The sequence below is a fragment of the Rhinolophus sinicus genome, chromosome 1 (assembly GCF_057876585.1).
Source record: "Rhinolophus sinicus isolate RSI-liver-muscle chromosome 1, RSI-T2T, whole genome shotgun sequence".
Lineage (NCBI taxonomy): Eukaryota > Metazoa > Chordata > Mammalia > Chiroptera > Rhinolophidae > Rhinolophus > Rhinolophus sinicus.
This window is the reverse complement of record NC_142501.1, coordinates 163281670-163301738: the sequence shown is the minus strand read 5'-3', so window position 1 is coordinate 163301738 and position 20069 is coordinate 163281670. Positions and strand designations below refer to the sequence as shown.

Sequence of the window (20069 nt, the reverse complement as noted above, 5' to 3'; positions counted from 1 at the left end):
CACTAGTGAATACTGTCTTTCCATTCCCCAGAAAACCATTTCAAAACGTCTCCACTCATCTCAAAGATCTGGCTACAACCTTGCTCAACATAAAATAATAACCTTAATATTGCACAACAAAAATTAAAGCCAATAGGATTCCCTCAATTCACTGCCATCAGATCTACAAACTTAGCTGCAACCACACACATCTATCTTCTTTCCTATAACAGTGGGAGAGGGCTTAGTGATCCAAGTGATGGTAAGTTCTTTTCCCATGGTCTGGGTCATGCCTCTGACAGCTTCTCATGGACCTAGCTCTATTAATTATACTATGTCTCTTCAGAAGGCTTCTCAGCAGAATTTCAAGATACTCAGATCTTTCTGATACAAACAATAGAAATCCTTACTCAGACCAGTTTCCTTCCTAGTCCACAATCATAATATTTTAAGTGCCACTGCAGACTCCTCTCATTCACTCCTCAGCAAAATGTGAAACTAGACATTTCACTAAAATATCAGATCTCGCTGAAGTTACAAATAATCTCTTATTGCCAAATTCAATGAAAACTCATCTTTGTCTCAATCCATTCATTCATTCATTCAATAAATATTTACAGAGGCCTTATTATATCAAGTTCACGAACTAGGTACTGAAGATAGAGTTGTAAAAATTAAACACAGGTGCTGCCCTTGTGACTATGAGTCCTAATTGGTTACCCTGATAAAATGCTAAGCTACACACTGGGAGGTATACTTACCGAAAGAACTTTAAACTCTCTTCCTAACAGACTTTTAAACCTATAACCAGAGTTCCTCACAAGCTTTAAGATGGTAACTATTTTCTTGAAAGAGATGACCAAATGTCCTGTTCTCCCATTAGGAATCATATCTTGCTCCCCTATAGTATAGTAATGCACGTACTTTTGTGCACATATCTTCTTACTTGTACTATGATCATGTAAGTTATCTGTCACTCACACTATAGCCATGAGCTAGCTCTTCCAGCACAGGTTTTATATTAAATTATCTTACTGCTCTATATATCCCAGAGCCTTATACATACAAGGTTTCTAAAATATTGTTAAATAAAGAGATAATCAGATAAATGTATATGTGTGTCAGCACAAGAATAATGATTTAGTATTAAGTTCACAAATACCCCCAAAAAAACGCAAAGGCAGTTTTATTAGGTTCTATAGATTCCACGAAGCAAAGAAATAATTTTTATGATTTATGCTATCACAGCTTGTTTCCCTAACTCCCTGTGACATCATGTTTTCTTTTCATTCTAATTAGAAAATTAAGCAAAGATAAATTTAAAGTTCTTGTGTTATAATTGTTGGCACATACACTAATCATTAGCTTTCTGATAAAAAAAAAAAAAAACCAGCACGTAAACATGCAAAATTTTCAAAGACTTAGGTCAACTCTAAATGATGTTAAATTTTTGTCATTTTCTTAAGAGGAAGATTATGCCTATAAGGACAAAATGAGATGGAGAGTATAGCAATTATCTGGGAAATTAAGATCAATCAAGACAGACAACTTGGATAATAATGTTAGGCCTTTCTCCAACAACAGACTGTGGAGAACCATTTATTTCAACAACAATCTCAGCTTTTATCATAATTTCATGTTGTAATAGCCTCTATGTACAAATATATTTCTAATGTTTGCATTCCCAAAGAAATCTTGTCTAATAGGAAAGCACTTGGAGGGGACACTGCAACCACTGATGTCTGATTTAAAAACATTTCTTTGGGTATTAAATAAATAGTTCTAAAGAAAGAAATTTAAGTCATTTTTATTTCTCTGTAGAATAAGATACTAAAATTGCTGCATGCAGTTTTTGTCATATGAATGTTCCATTAAAAGGCATTTAAGCAAAATAGTTTGCTTTGCAGCACTTGTCCTTTCTATGAGAACAGACATTCCTGAGTGGGGATGCAGTGACTCATTAATATTTTGTGCCCTCTGTATTAAGAAAAGCATTTTCATCAAATTGAATTTGGAAATAAGACCAATTAGCCTTTAATCCAATAACGTGAGATATTAAATTACTATTTTTTTTTACTTAGTCCAGTAACTTCAATATGTAGTTATTGAACTTTAAAGTGGCCATGCTTTTATCTCCATTAGATGTTTTGTTTTGTTTTTTCTAAAGGGACATAAAATGATACTCTTTGTAAACAACTAGAATCTATTCAAAGAGGGAGGGAGGTGAGACCAAGAGAAGGAAGTAGAAAGGTACGGAAAGAATCACCGGGTATACAAAGACGTGGTTAGGAATGACAAGAAGCTATACAGCTTAAAGCTTTGATGTGCTTCAATTGCAGCCTCAAGGGACCAATGGGCTTTAAACAATCATTTTAATTTGGAAGTGGCTTGCCAGTCACCTTTGGTAATTCACCTAAAGTAGCCCATTTTTATGCCAATAATTCTCTTCCTATTGACTTGAAGAATTAAAGACTTAAAATTCTGATCTACTCTATTGTTGGCCTTCTCTTTTCCCACCATGCTATTATGTACACTTAAAGTTTATTGTAATTATTGGCTACCTCTCAGTTAAATTATCAAATTGGCTTAAGTGTTATTAAATTTCTGAAAGATTAATAACAGGATCAAAGAGCAAAGCCCATCCCTTAAAATAGAGTTCTCAAATTTTGGTTTCAAATTACGTCTAAAAAGTTCATGGCCTATGGGTGTCCCAAGCTCTCCTTGTCCTTTTCTGGTGTATTTCTTAAATTCATATTAGGCTGAAATCACAAACCATCTCTTTGACCATGATGAAAGAAATTTGTAACATAACATGGAAAGTGTATGTTTAAGGGATCCCAAATGATTGATAGGCTTTCAACAGTAATTCTATAGTAGAAATTTATTGCAACACCATTCATCATGAGAAGAAATTAAATTATTTCATGGTACTCTTCCTTCTATATTGTCTCTTTTCCTCCTTCATATTTAAATATTAATATATGAGTTAAAGTTTCTCAGCTAATAATCTTATATGGGGTAATTTAATTAATTCTCCTTTAGTGTATATGTGTATTGTGTTTAACTCAATAAATGTGGATGGAAGAGATCAGATACTCCTCAAGTAAGAATTTTATTATTCTCATTGTAGCTCAGATGACTTGAGAAAATTCTATAAAGTATAATAAATTAATAATTTTTTAAAAAGTTAAAAAATCTATTTACCATTGCTACCCATTCCCTCATTTAATAAATATATATTAAGTGACTATTGCATAGCAGACATTATGCTACATCGAGGGGGACCCTAGAAGCCAAGAGTTTATTTGGGAACGAAATTATCTAACAAAGGTACAGCTTCCAAAAGAGCTTTCTTCTACTGAATAATAACACAAACTCTTGAGTACTGTACAAATTAAAATCAACAGAAATGAAATATATTAGAAAAAAAGTGTTATTCTGTGCTAGAAAGAAGTAATATTTCTTTACTTTAAAGAACATGGACTGCAAAATAATTGGAGGATTGCATCAGAAAGCAGCACCAGTAAGAGTGAGCAAGCAGAAGAACTGATGCTTGCTATGACCAGATATAATTCTCACCGTTACTTGTGGCTCACGTCTGTTGCCTGAAAATTTCCAGTATTTTTTTAAAAAAAATTATTGAAGAATAGCTGGCATACAAAGTATTATTAGTTTCATGTGTACAACATAGTGATTCGACATCTATATAACTTACGATGTGATCACCATGATATGTCTGATAACCATCTGTCACCATACAAAGTTATTATGATATTATTGACTACAGTTCCAGAATTTTTTAGGTTCTAACAGCATTTCACAAGCAAATTGCTTGCACTAGGTAGGATGTGCACATGCTTTATTAACTAAAGCACAACATTTTTGCGAGTCAAAGCAAGTGTTATGAATTATTATGCTGAGACAAATGACGTAATCTGAGTCTATCCAGACATACATATGGTCTCAACATCAAGGGACCGAAGAATGTATAATTCTGCCATGTATTTTTATTTAAATTGAAATTCAATCTGGAATTCAAAGTTTCAATCTGAACTTGGCTTAGGTAATAATTGAAAATATTTGTAATCTACTGTTTACTTAATGCTTTCAAGTAAATTACTTACTTTAAGAACATGTTACATATTATTTTAATCATTACCATTAATCATTTTATGTGGAGATACAGAGAGAAAATGATTTTAAAAAATTCTGTTTTTATTATATTAGTTTCAAGTGTATAAAACAACATAATGATTAGACATTTACACCCCTCACAAAGTGATAACACCACCAAGTCTAGTACCCCTCTGACATCGTACATAGCTATTATAATACTATTGATTACACTCCCGATGCTGGGCTTTACATCCCGTTAATATATATATATATATATATATATATATATATATATATATATATATATATATATATATCACTAAATATATATGCGCATGCACACACACACACACACACACACTTTAATTATAGTTGACCTTCAATATTATTCTACTTCAGCTTCAGGTGTACAGAGCAAAAAAAAATTCTGAAACTGCCAAATATGCGACTATATATAGTTGAACATGGTCTCGTAGAGGCAAGTACAATGCATTGTTTTCCTCCATGTTATTATTACTTAATCATCAAGTACATTTTACTAAACTTTCTTGGTTTTGATATCCAGAGATTCTTTTTGTTTTGTTTTTTGTTCTGCTCTAATGTAATTTCTTTGCAACTGGACGATGAGGAGTTAGTTAACATATTGGTTGAGAATTGACTAAAGGTGCTTATCAGAAGGTTACATTACAACACTTGCTAGAAACTGTTTATTTATTTAAATATTATAGCCCAACCACCACCTCTCAAAGTAGCTCCTGTTGTGAGGTTATATTCTGAGGACTCTTCAAAGGAGTTGTAGGTATTTGCTAGACCTGGCTATCACAAAGAAGGTCAATGAAACACGTCTGGGAGAGGAAGGCTGGTTAAAAAGCATTTGCTATGTAACTTGAGTAACTATTGTCACCCCAACAGACTTTAATTAAAAATAAATAAAATAAAAAATAAAAAAGGAAAGGAAAAAAAAACCACAGCATTTGTTTTGTTATCAGTCACAACTGTGTCACATCACCTGTGCATTACCTTCAGGCTCTCTCTTGGCCTCTGGAATAATGTAGCTGCCATTGCTGTACAAGTGTATTTTCTCACTGCTGACAATGCAGAAGTTGTGTTTGGGCAGGTTTTGAAAAGCTCTCTATTCATTATCAATTCTCATTCAATTTCACAATAATTCAACTTTCATTTAAACAAAAAAAACAACAACCTCCATTGAAGCAAGTGAGTCAAAAAGAAGTGAAAATGAAATAGGCTCATTTCTATTTCTTGTATTCACCATACATTTATTTAGCACCTACCCTGGGAGATACAGTGGGTAAACAAAACCCTCAAGATCTATTCTCATGTCTCCCCTCCTCAAAAAATTATTCAAATACACAAGATAATTTCATATAGTGGCTTAGGATACAAACAGTAACTCTAAGTGAGAGATAGTGACTCTAAATAAAATCCACTACAGTTACCTTAGTTTCTAGATTCTCCTCTTTATCTTTTAATGACACTTATTTTCATAAATGTTAGCACCAAGGCTATCACCTTTTCTTTACAGTCACCTTCACCCCAAGGTGTCAAGTCATCTCTTCAATTATTCACACCCACTAATACAAATTAAAATGCACAATTCCAATTTCACCATTCCAGTGAAGGGGCACGGTTATTTGTTTTGTTTTGTTTTTTTCATCAAAGCCCCAGTTAAGGCTACCAGTTAGTCACACTTTAATGTGTATTTGTTTATGGGATGTGGTCCCAAGTGCCCATTATATAAGAAAAAAAGAGTTTGGAACTGATAGAAAGGGACAGAGGGGGCAAGAGTGTAAGAAGTTATTTTTAACACTTTTGTGATAGGGTAGACAAAAGGAAAGTACTAGAGAAAAGGCTTTAAACAACCAGTGTAGGCACCTTAAAGGCATTATATTTATAACAACGACTGAAAGGAGAGTATACAGTGCTGGAAAAGAAACAAGAGAGCAGAAAGGGACGTGGAATACAATAAAAAAGAAATTCAACAGCTTTAGTTTTTCACTTTTTGCTCGGCCATGCCAGTGAAGATGTTATTAAACAGTCTAGCTTGTCTCCTCTAACGTGTAAAGAAGGGAGGCAAGAGTAACAACGGTTTAGGAAAAAGCCAGATATAGGGATGTGGAGATTCTTCCTATATGCACTTTGTGTGTTATGTGTATACATATAGAGACACACACACGCATATACTCATATGCATATGTGCATCTGTTATATCGACACTGTGTCTAAATACATAAATGTACGTGTATGTGTATATGTATATGTGTATACACATTCATGTATATATATGTATATACGCATACCTTTAATCCTCACATAAACCCTATGAGGCTGATACTAGTATAACTGGCTTCACAGATGAGGATAAATAATGTTTCCGAAGTCAAAGTCACACAGAGCCGGCAAGTAGATAAGCTGGTATTTGAACTCCTGCAGTTTGGCCTTTGTGTTTGGGTTCTTCCCATTATGACAGATGTGAGTATTGGGAGGGGGGGGGGGTGCTCTAGGAAAGTTGCAGATATTTATAACCTGTTATCATTTAAATCTAAAATTTAAGTTTTAATTCCTACTTTATAAAATATAACTTCAAATGCTCCTATGGAGAAAAATTGAGTTACACTGAATGCTTTACTTTATCTAAATATAAAACTTTTAAAATAAAAACATGCAGTAAAAACCAATTTTGCACTTTATTTTCACTAGCTAGCTTTTGGCATGAATTTAAATACTAGAATTGTGTTAGAATACAAATTAGGCTTTACTTCTATGCTTTTGGCCTTATGTATCTTGCCATTACAGTAGTTCTGGAGAGCTAAATATTTGTATTTAGGTTAGAAAAATCAGTTCATCTTGTTCAATGGCTTTGAAGCTAAAGTCATTTATAGCATCTGGTCCTATTTATAAGTTTTTAGTCTTCCAAGACACATTAACAAAAAATATAATGGGGCAAATTTGATTTTTACAGAATTATGCTTGTCATAAATCCTACCTGATATAGGCAGATAGACATTATTATATCTAAAAATAACATGGAAGGAGACTAGACTTTGGGTGGTGAGCACACAGTTCAATATACTGATGATGTATTATATAACTGTACACTTGAAACTTGTATGTTTTTAATGTTACCCCAATAAATTTAATTTTAAAAAAATAATATGGATTACAAAATATTTCAAATTCCATATTTTTAAAATAATATAATAATATAGAAAACCAGTATTAAAGGGCAAGTAATCCTTAAACATTTTAATAATACTAAACATGCAAAGTAGAAATTAAAATAGGAACACTTTTTCCCTTGAATTCTGTACAGAGTTTATTACTAAATTACCAAATAATAAACTAAAAATAGTCTGCATTTACAGAGTGGTTGTTAAGTACCAGGCATTGTTCTAAGTATAATAATTCACTTAATCCTTACAGCAAACCTACCACCAGGTAGTTTCAATTATTCCTAAGTTTCTGATGAAAATACTGACACAGTGAAGTTCATTAACGGACACAAGGTCTCACAAGTGGTAAATGGGGGAACTGGGATTTGAACCTAGGCAGTGTGACTTTGAGCTTCACAGGTAGCTCCTTTCCTGTAGTACCTCAGTCATACATGGCTCCAGTTGTCTTATTAGGCAGCTTACACATAGCACCTAGTCACTAAACACCTGAGGACTGCATCTTCATCTGGATCCAAAATGTGTCACTATACTGAGTACTGCCATTTAGAGCTGTTACCCACGTGTGCTCCATAAATTGTTCTCTAAAAGTTGAGTACAATTTTTCTTTGGCAGGTCACAACTCTTCTTACATAGCATGTTGTGTCACCTTCTCCCACTTTCTTCAACCTAGTGGATACCTAGGTAATCAGTAAGGGAGAGAGCTACGGGAAAAGACGCCGTTCAGATCAATTCCTAAGGCACGAGCGTATACGGTGTAAAATGTGTTCCTGCCAGCACTGCCCAGGAGAACTGATCTTTTCATTATTTTCCTCTTCTATATTTGTGCTTCATCTTCATTTTAATCTGATTACACACATATCAAAGTGTTGAGATTTGGAATGAACTATTTGATTTGTCCCAGTTCGTGAAAACACTTAAAGGGGACCTGCTCTTTATATAACAACTTACGTTTTAAAAGTTGATAATATGAGAATAATTTACCCAATTTAAGAATTTTTAAAAACCAACTTCTAGGGCTCTATAAATCTCTCAGGATTTCATATGAAATCTTAGTCTTAGCTTAGTGATTTCTATAATGATCCTATGAGAAACTAACATTAGGGAAATTCCCAAGTTATTATAACTTTAAAGAGAAGAGGACCTGTTATTTTATGCTTGGTTTGACTACAGTTATTGGACATACCATTACGATATATAAAGATTCTCTTTAGTCAACCTTTAGGTCATGTGATGGGCCTGGGGTCAGTAGCTTTATGAATGCCGCAATACGGTTTGTTTGAAGATTCTGGTTATTAATAACAGTCAAGGAAAATAATCACACCCTAAGTGCTGTACAGGGACCAAGTTTATTATCACGTCCATAGTCACTATTTTCATTGTTAGCGACTACTGACTTACAAAAAAAATAGATTTAAAAATATCAGTCATACTTTAGTGGAATAATATAAACAAGTAGTTTTGAATACCTCAATATATTAGTTATATTAAACCATGATTTTATTTCCTCATAGGAAAGATTGGCTAAAGTAAGATATCTAATCATTTAATATGTTCAGTAAATTTCATTTACAAATCAGCATAGACTATAGCTGTAAAACACTCAAACAGAAATTATTACATGCTATGGGCATCTCCCGTATACAATGTCAATAGTAACCTTCACCTATATCAATATAATACTTCCTATGTGTTCTCAATTCTAATCTTTTCATGTATACTTAGTTCATCCATAAAGCAGGTAGGAACTTTTACTACAGATGAGGAGGGGCAAAAAGAGATTAAGTAGATTGCTCAAGGTGTGAAAAATAATATAAATGCAGCCACTTCAAAATGGTATTGGAGCTGCCATGCCAGAGGAACTGCCTTGCACATGTTACTCCTCAAACCTGTGAAATGTTTGTGCAAAATAACCTTTGGACTGGGACTAAAGCAGCACTGAATTCCAAACAACTGTTTGTAAAGAGAACAGAAAAGTAGATGTGACTACAGGACGGAAGACAGTCTTTAATATTATATTCACATCGCTCTGTTAGCTTATTTGCACCTACCTCCTTAGCTTATTCACTAACACACATAGAAGTCCCTTCCTTCTATTCATTCCCCTGCCCTTTCTCACAAATCCCCTTGGCCTTCACCTCCTAATCAGAACACTATTTGGGTTTCTGCCTGAATCAGTGATTCCAGCTATTATTTAGATCTCAAATAAACTGCTGGTGCTTCTCACTTCGGCCTTTTATTTTTAGGTTAACGTAATATACAGATAAGTAGGAGCGGGACTTGAACTCAGTCGAACACGAGGCTCCATGATTCTAACTACACATGATGCTCTTCTCCAATAAATAGGTACATTCAAAATTAGGTTTAATACAGATGGGAAACACCGAACTTCCTACTGGATCTGAATGAAGTCCCTCTCCGAAAACTACCAGATTCATCTCTACTAGCTAGCTAAAAAGGAGCCAGAGGATGAAAAGTTATCTATTAACTATCAGAATGAAGTATTGAGTACCTTTTTTTCTAAGGCAGCACTAAACAGGGCAGGAGTCTAGCAACCAGTGATTAAGCAGAGTTTTGTATTTAACATTATACTATCCATACTATGAAGAATGACTAGTTGGAGAGCTTTACATTTTGCAAGCTTTGATTAACACAACTTTGGTTTCCACAGATTTATTACCAAACATAACTGCACTATCTTGATTAATCTTCCAACTCAGACAGGGCATATACTGATGTTATTTTAAAATCTCAAGTATTCTTTCATATTCCTTTTCATTAGGGTGCTATACATTGGGGGGAAAGAACTTTCCGGTAACAGCACTGAATTCAAAAGAACTGAATGTGCACACACAGTCACACAGTATCAAAGAAAGATATTTGGTCTTTGTCTCTGGTTTCTGGCAAAAAGCTTATAAAACCCTGTAATTTTCCATGTGATAGGGACAACAGTGTCTTTTGTTAATACGCAATGAGCCACTTTCAACCCTGAGTTTATACTAATGAGGTGACTCTCGGTGGGCTCCTAGATAGCTTCAGATTGAGGGCTGACTTACCAGAGGAATTAACCAACCCTGTGATTAGATGGCTGGAACTTTAAGCCCTACCCCCCACGTCCAAGGAGGAGAAAGGGGCTACAGGTTGAGTTCAATCACCAATGGTCAATGATTTAATCAATCATGCCTATGCAATGGAACCTCCATAAAAACTCCAAAACGACGTGGTTTGGAGAGCGTCCGGGTTGGTGAACACACTGAGGCTGAGGCACTAGGAGGGGGCTGTGCCCTGAGAGGCCATGGAAGCTCTGCCCCTCCCCCCAGTATCTTGCACTATACATTTCTTCCATCTGGCTGTCCCCAAGTTGGAATAAACTGGTAATAGTAAGTAAAGCACTTTCCAGAGGTCTGTGAATTATTCTAGTGAATTATTGAACTGTGGCGGAGGGGAGGGGGTGTCATGGGAATCCCTGAATTTGTAGTCTAACAGAAAAAAATGTGGGTGCCCTGGGCACCTCATTTATGATTTATTCTAAGGTGGGGGAAGTCTTGTTGGATGGAGCCCCTAAACCTGAGGAGTCTGACTCAGTGCCAGAATTGGCTGTTGTCAGGAGGAAAAACACTCCAGAATTAAACACATATACTAAAAAAGTAGCAAGATCTCCTTTTTATCAAGTAATTTTACAATTACAAGTATAAAAATATCCAATATAATTTACATCTTAGAACTGGATGTACATCAAGAAATATTTCATAATGAAGTATCAACATCCAGTTCCCAAATGAAAAATAAAATCTGTAGGCAATTAAGAAATGAGACATTAATACTACACTTTATATCAAATAAAACTTGAAACAAAAATATTTACATTTACAATTAAAATATTATTCTTTGAATCTTTTCTGGAATATCACTGAGATAGCTTTTTTATTGGGAAAACTGTAGATTCACCTGCAGATGTGAGAAATAATACAGAAAGATCACGTGTACACTTTATCTAGTTTTTCCCCATGGTAGCACTGTGTATACCTACAGTATAATATCACGATCAGAATGTTAACATTGATACAACCTACCAATATTATTCCATTTTCCCCCGTTTTAATTGTACGCATGTGTGTGTATGTGTGTGTGTGTGTCTGTGTGTGTAGTTCTATGTAATTTTACCACATGTGTATCTTCCTGTATGTTCCACTTAGTCAGGATACTGAATAGTTTCATCACTATAGAAATCCTTCCTGTTGCCCTTTTGTAACCTCTCTCATCTCCCTCCCATCTCCAACCCTTCCCTTCCTTCTCCCTAGCCTTGAGCACCCACTAATCTGTCCTTCATTTAAAAAATTTTATCATTTCATAACTATTCTATAAACAGAATCAGAGTACTGTAACCTTTGGCGACTGGCTGTTTTTAACTCAGCGTAATTGCCTAGAGATTCATCCAACTTGCAATATGAACCGATAGCTCCTTTCTCTTTATTGCTAAGCATTTATAAGTATGAAATATTAAAACTAACAAGTCAGTGAGACTGAGCAGGAATGACCAATGAGTTACAAAAGCTAGAGGGAAATGTAGTTTTTCTAGAAGAGTCTTGGTAACCAAGTAAAGATGCTGTTTCAAGAATAAAGTGATTGTCTCTGTCAGACCAGCACTGAGGATCAGCCATTGGAAAAAACAACATGGAAATCAATGGTGACCTGAACAAAAGCAGATCTGGTGGAGAGGTGAAGATGGAAGGAAGCCTGATGAGAGTGGGTTCAAGAAGGCTTTGCAACTTTAAAAATCAATGGTATGTGTTTCAAGTCATAGCATCCTACATTAAGACCATACCAGAGAGCGTTGCTAATAAACCACTTCTCTGGCTAGCGAATTATAGTCAACCACAAGATAAAATGCTAATTCTCACTGTCACAAAAGCAGCTACAAAATATGCTGTGAATTTTCTAAAAAGTAAAATGTCACATTTATTTCATTGGGAATTTGGTAAAGGAAGACTTTATTAGTAACCATGTTTTTTTATAAATGACACAAAGCAAAAAGCTTTTAATACATTAAATGGAAAAATTACATAAAACTCACTAGTTCAAGAAATCATGAAAAAATAAAACAGATCTCATACACTACATGGTGCTGATCAATAAATTTGAATATGATTTTTTCTGCAGTAAAAAATATTAAGAGGAAAGGATCTGGACACAGAAAGAATTACTGTTTCAAGTAGTTTTACTGTAAAAAGGAACAGAGAAATGAGATGAAATCTAGAGTGAAATATGGACTCAAGATAGGGATTTATAAGATGAGAAAATTTACAGCATATTTTTCCACTGATGTGAATGATCTAATAGTGAGAAAAAAAAGTTTATGTTGAAAGTAGAGAGGGCGGCTGGAGCAATATCCTACAGTTGGCAAGAGGGGATAGGATCTAGTATATCAGTGGAATGATTAGCTTTTAATTGAAGCACAGTCAGTTCATTGATAAAAACAGGAGGAAAGTCAAAGTATATGGATACAGACAGATATAGATGGATGGTTTTGGTTGCTGCAGTGATAGTAGCTTTTATAATTTATGTTTTAGTTATTTGTATTTTCTCAGTAAAGGTGAGAATGGTGGGGGATGTGGGGTGTTTTAAACAGATGGAAGGTATGAAAAAGTCATCTAGGAAAGTGGGAGAGTAAATGGATTAGGTAAATGTAATAGGATTGCCTGGAAATGCTAATAAGACAGCTGGTTTAGTGATCATGAATTTGGAGTCAATTTCAACCTAGCATGCATTGTTTTCCAGATACATACATCTCCATAGGTACAACCACATATTCAGCAGACAATCGGGTTTTACCAAGTTTGGGATTTTATCAGGTGAATACAAAAGAGTGAGAAAGGACCAAGGGAGTAAGCAATTGAGTCTGCAAATGAGTGGTTACAGTGATGGGCTATGGAATTTTGGTGAATAACTGGCAATTGAAAACATGAGTGAAAATGTGAGAAAATGAGTGGACAGTGAAAAGACATAGAATAAGGAAATTGGAGGCCCTGGTGAGTTTGAAGAATCTTCAGAATTAGCATCCTTGAGGAAGTGAACTGAAGAGATGGTAGTTGGAGAGTCGTCTCCTTGAAACTGAGATTAAAGATAGGTTGAAGTTACTAACAATGATAAAGTCAAGGTTATGACATTGGGATTGAGGGACAGAGGTAGAGTGAAAGATGACATAATTTGAAGAGAGAAAGCCAAGGACTTGATATGATACATTGGCGTAGTGGAAGATGTTGAAATCACCTAGAAATCTCTCTCTCTCTCTCTCTCTCTCTCTCTCTCTCTCTCTCTCTCTCTCTCTCTCTCTCGTAGTCAATTGAGTTGATTAGGGTTGAAGAGATTCTAAAGAGAGATCCACTTGATAGAAGGACAGAGGCATTACAAGGTTTATAAAATTAAGTTCTTATTGGAAACGTTCCTGCCTTAATTATACTGAATAACAATAACAAAAAAATCAAAACAGAAGAGTTGCTTATACAGGACCATCCATTCCATAGAATTGGCTGTAGTCAAGAAAAAAGGTATCTCTTTCTACCACACGTTAAAAAATACTTGTGTTATACAGAACCATATCACAGAATAGTATCATAGTCCTTCTCTGTGAAGCAATTTCTTGCATGGATGGTCAATGTATTTGGATATTAATATGAAAAAGGCAGAAGTGTGGTAAATTTCAGAATATAAGTAAATGAGTGGGGGGAAAAATCAAACTCATACTAACTGCTTTCCCCTAGAGAAACAACACCTTTCTCAATACAATCTAAATATAGGTGTGTGTTTTTCCCTACAATGCAGTAGACATGACATAATTTTTAAGGTCTCAATTATGTATTATTCTTGTATACCAGCTGAGACCAATTTTAAAAATGTATCTAGTATAATTAAAGTTATTTTTGTCTAATTATAGTGTATAGTATGAAGACAAAACTGTTATTTTAAAGTGTCATCTATCTTTAAATAGAAATCAGTTATAATTTATTATTTTTGAATCAAGGAACTACAACATAAATCCCAATAAGTGAAGCTGCTGGAACCTAAGAGTTCGTCACAAAAGTTCCTGAGGTTTGGAGTTTGGCACCGTAAAGTGTGTCTATTGTGAAAGTACCACACAGGAGGTTTGTGGAGAAGAGAAGTGTAAGCACCCACACCAGGTAAGAGGTGGCTGTCTATGGAGGAAATGATGTGACTGGACCAGAGCAATGGCAGTAAAACCGGGCAGATGTCAGTGAATTTAAGATCTCTTTTTAAAGGAGAATCAACTTGATTGACAGATGAGATTTCAATTAAAAGTGCATCTTCCAAAAGAAGACTTATAAAAGATCCAAGACAGTAATGCTTCTAAAGCTGGTATTATAAAATCAATGCAACAATCTGAATGTGCTATTTGGAAAAACTGCCTCAGTTCTTTTTATAGGATACAGTTCTAAAGGTTCTCAAGTACATCAATAATATTTTCAAGTAAGTATAATCAGGACTTATTTTAGGAACAGATGGAGTAGGAAGACCACGTGATGTTCCAAAGAATGCCCCTCCCCCAAAGAATGCCCCACCCCAAAGAATGCCCCGCCCATCGTGCTGCCAATGACTTGGTACTTTGAGATTTCACTGTTAGCAATGCCTTCAGGTGTCCATGGCAATATGATGACCTGAGCTGATAACAGCTCCTTTCCCAACTACCTACAACAAACACATATATGCGTACTATAAACATGAAGAAATAAACCTCCATGAAAGGATGTGAGCAAATGTAAGACACTGGAGAATCAAAATCTCTACAGAAGGAAATAACAGAACAATCTGAAATAATTAGCAGATAGATTCCATTTAACTTGAAACAAATTCAGTTCTTAATTAAAACTCAAATAAGCTTAGAAAGTATAACATCCTTAACATCTAAAAATGGAAACTTTGTTAGACTTTCGTTTGTGGAATTGGATTAAATACCATGGGCCATGCATGACCAGTTTTTCTTCTTTTCTTTATTTATATTATACTGAACCTCCATGAACTGAACAACCAACTCTAGAACTAGAACACTGACAATAATTCACACCTATGTGTGTGTATCCCATCGACTTTAATAGGCTTATCAGGTAATGAGAGTTGAAGTTTCTGAGACTGAGACAAAGAATAGTTACTTGAGATTAGAAATAGGAAAAGAGCTTTTGGAAATTAATGCAGGGAGGTAGGAGAAGAAAAAACAAATCTGTCTATCTCACAATTTACACACGAGCTTCCTGGCTACTTTATATGAACACATCAGTCGATATATTGTCAACTTATTCAATTGACAGACAAATTAAAGTTTATTCCCCAAATTCTCTTTTCCTGAAAAATTATAAGTAGAAATTAACACAAGAGTGGTAGTAAACATTTCATTCAAAGCATTTCTTAGAAATAGTAACCCACAGACTTTCATTTAGCTAGTCTAGCCCAATGAGATTTCTCCTCTAACAAGGAAAATATCTCAACTACCTTTATCTTGCATGTACACAACCTCCACAGATTCTAATAATAACCATGTAACTATAAAAAACTAAGATTTCTCACATCCAGGAAATCTCTTTATATAGATATGTGTTTCAAATAGTTTCACCTGGATTTACTATACCCAAAAATGATTAAAATAAGAACTGATGTGTGCTCGCTTCGGCAGCACATATACTAAAATTGGAACGATACAGAGAAGATTAGCATGGCCCCTGCGCAAGGATGACACGCAAATTCGTGAAAATAAGAACTGATGTTAAAATATATCTATCTACTATAATTCAGTCTGGAAATTTATGAATGGCAGTGTTTCATATTTAAATTCTCAAGCAATTAAATGTCATTTTTATCACTTTCATCTAAATGTTATCTCCCACACTAAGTCAAGAAAAAAAGCATAAAATACATACACTCAAATTTATCAACAAGCAGAAATTACCAAGCATTTTTTTTTTTTTTTTTTAATAACACAAAGGTATGACCCATAGGACTTCCTTTTGAGGTGTGAATGAAAAAGGGGTTCTACAGCAAGTAACTTCACAGGGTGATCTGATCATGAATTCCTAACTGGGCAGGTCATGGTGAGTAGTCAAACCCCAGGCCTATAATTTCTTTACTGAAAGGTTTTTAAGCCAGCCCTGTCTGTCGGTCTTGTGCGTCTAGGTTAATACACCTTTGAAATGCCAGGAGTCAAACAACAGAAGGCGTAACCACCCTCAAGAGAGCACGTAATCTTAACTATCCTGTAATCCAATCCCTGCCTTGCTTTCTCCCATCTTCATGTAATCTTCCTTAAGTTCCCTCCTTAATTCCAAATGCATAAAAGAAACTGCAAACTGTTATACTCCAAAGCATTTGAGGTCTTGCTTCCTGGCAACTGTTGTCAGTTTGCCTTAAATAAAATCTTATAAAAATTCTTTATAGGTTTGGATGTTTCGTATGTTGACAGAGGTGATTAAAAAATATTTTTTCTTCATCGATTATATACCTTAACCCTTGACATAAAGTATCTTCCAAGATTTCACATTAAAAGGGGGCTAATTTCAGTTCAAATATTTATACACATGCATTACACTTATATGCATGCATAACATTTATAAACATTTTTATATCTATGCATGCACATACTTTAACAGGCATTCTTTTTGCATTGCTTAGTATCCAGGTGCCTTGGCTGGAAAAAGGAGAGGACTGGCTAAACTACTTTTGTCATTATTCGTAAACAATTTTCACATTTTATGAAATGACTTCCACTTTTAAATTTTTTACAAAGTCATGGTTGCCTTGTTACTTTTAACAGTTTTATTGTATCATTCCTAGCCTCTGTCAAAACAAATACAACTGCACATGAGAGAAGGTAAGAAAGCTTACATAACTCCCCTGGAATAATAGGATAGGTACTATTTCACAAATCTATTAGCACCTATACAAGTAAATTAATGTAGAAAAACACATTACTTTAAAATGTATAATACCAAGTTAACTCCTCCACTTAGGAAAGAACAGGATTAAGTTTTGGTCACTACACATATAACTTAGCAGTATACTGCAGTATTTCTCAAAGAGTGTACAAGAAATAAAAATTGTGAGTCCTAAATGCCTAATCTATTACTGCTACAGAAGAAAAATTGTGTAAAAGATTAGATTTCCATCATACATACACACACAGGGTACCAAAAAAATGAATACACATTTTAAGAAAGGAAAAAAATGTATTAAAATTACGCTGATGGTGACCACTTGGAGCACCTCTTGTAACTGCAGAAATCAAACGTGACTTGTATGCATCTTTTGTTATTGGTATATATTGAGTATTACAATTTTAATATAGTTTTTTCCTTTCTTAAAATGTGTATACTTTTTTGGGCACCCTCTGCGTGTATGTGTGTGTGTGTGTACACACACACACACATATATAAATATCCCTTCTATATCATATATCCTACATATATATACCCTTTCATATATATATGTGTATCTTCCTTCTTATGTGTATCTTCCTTCTTAATCATACGTATCATATACATATATACATATATCTTTTATATTAATATATCTACATACACATACTGAGATAGATAGATAGATAGATAGATAGATAGATAGATAGGCAGATAGATAGATAGATAGATAGATAGATAGATAGATAGATAGATAGATAGATAGATAGATAGATCTCCTTCACCTTCCTCTTCACTTCTATTACTTTTAGGCCTTGCTAACCACATGCAACCCTCTTCTTAGCCCACTTGTCTTGGCCTTGCCAAACAATGCCACATAAGCCCTCAGTTGTGCAGTGACTTGTTATCCCCTATTCTCCACAAATTCCAAAAAATCTTAGAAATTGAGATCTTAATAAACCAAAATTGAAATAGTTGAATGTTTTGCCTCTCCAGTAGTGCATATGTTTTTAGAAAGGAAGCTTCACTTTATTTTCCCAATGAAATTTAAGAGATGATTCATTCCATTCTTTCAAAGGGAAAAATATATACATAAAATTATAATAGTGGGATTTTAAGTAAAATTTAAGACAATGTTTAAGTAAAACTTAAAAGTAAATAAAATTTTTTTAAAAGGGCAAAACTGAAGTAAAAATGCTAGGCAGCTGCCTACTTTGTAGGCTTTTAAGGCTTTCCCTGGATATAAGTACAGGAAGGACCTTTCAGGTATCCTATGTAGTACGGTATATATTTTTTCAAATCCATTCAGGTCTCTCTATCTTCCTAACCTTACCTAACCATCACCAAACTAATAGAAATATATCATCACCTTCCTAAAATATAAATTTATATCCTTTCCAGGCCCTTCCATCTGCTTTTCACACTGCATGCAGAGAATCAGTTTTTCTCTAAGTGCAAAATTAACAACATCCAGTATATAAAGTGGTTTCCCATTATTCTTACAATACAAAACATACTCCTACTCTACAAAGACCTACCTATAGTGCCACATCTCCCATCATGTTCTCCCTGCTCTCTCTGTCCTAGCTACCCTGCCATCCTCCCCTCATGCTCGCCAGGTTCTCTCTGCCACCAAGTTCATATTTATTCCTCCATCTCATCTCAGAACATCTATCACTTCCTCAGGGAAGCCATTCAAACCTCCCAAACCAAGTCAACCCCCCACCCCATGATAAGCACAAACAATGTCACATACCACCCCTTCACAGCACTAGATACAGTTTGAATTATACATTTATTTGCATGATTATTTAGTTAATACCTTTCTTAACAATCTTATGTAAAATTCACAAGGGCAAGAACCTTATTTCTTTGCCCACCAATTCATCCCAAGTTCCTAGTCTTGTGCCTGACACAGAGTAGGTGCTGCATAAATATTTGTTGAATGAATAAATGGTTCTGATGCATAAAAGGAAACACCACCTCATCAACTAACTGAAGCCTGGGCTTTCATGCTTTGGCATCCCTTTCAACTCAATCTAACAAGTTTCTCTTGCTTTTCATTTACTTTGTGGTCAGCACAAAGGTAAATAAGATAGCTTCTACCCCCCAAGCAGCTTGTTGCCTAAAAGTGCTGAATGATGTATAATAAAAATGTGACAACAACTAAGAACCTGACTGTTTAATACAAGTCAGCCACTGTTCTTAGAAATGAATACACATGACCCTTACAACAACCCTATGAGAAAGCCGCTGTCATTGACTTGTACAGGATCACACAGGTAATAAACGCAGGAATCGGATCCTGATTCCAGGTGGTCCGTGTCCAGAGCTACTGCTCTTAGCATCAACACAACACTGCCTCTCATGAGAATGATTTGATAAGAACGTAAAAAAGTCATGTAGAAAGTTCCACAAAAATCCATTGGTGAGGAAGCTTGCTGAGGCACAATAATATTTCATTGCATTATAAATGTTGAGTAAGACATGCTCGCCAGGAAAGCAAGTGTGGAAGGAGGACAATTCAGGCAAAGAGAATAGTAGAAAGCAAATGACCAAGTGTCACATGTGTACTATATATTTAAGGGCTGACCAAGTAGATCAGAGGGAATGCCAGAAATCAGATGAAAATGAGCTTGAACCAAGGATATGAAGGACTTTGTGTCATAAGCTAAAGGTTTTTGACTTTATTTTGTAGAGGATAAGACAGTACTAAAAGATTTTAATCAGGTATTACTATTATGAGAATGATGTTTGGCAAATCCAATTTTAGACAGGATGCAAGAATCTTGCTTGTTCTTCTCCTTCTTCATGACATTATTTCCACCAGTGCCTCCATATTCCACCTCAACTATCAGTTCCCCCAGGA

At 34.8% G+C, this 20069-nt stretch overlaps 1 protein-coding gene and 1 non-coding gene across 2 annotated transcripts in view; one reads left to right on the top strand and one right to left on the bottom strand.

Moving 5' to 3' along the window:
* The window catches only part of CFAP299 (cilia and flagella associated protein 299), a 525301-nt gene that overhangs the window by 367593 nt on the left and 137639 nt on the right, over window positions 1-20069 (bottom strand). The window lies entirely within an intron of this gene.
* Window positions 15951-16057, top strand: LOC141570341 (U6 spliceosomal RNA). The gene has a single exon (XR_012494335.2). It is a non-coding gene; the product is annotated as a U6 spliceosomal RNA (small nuclear RNA).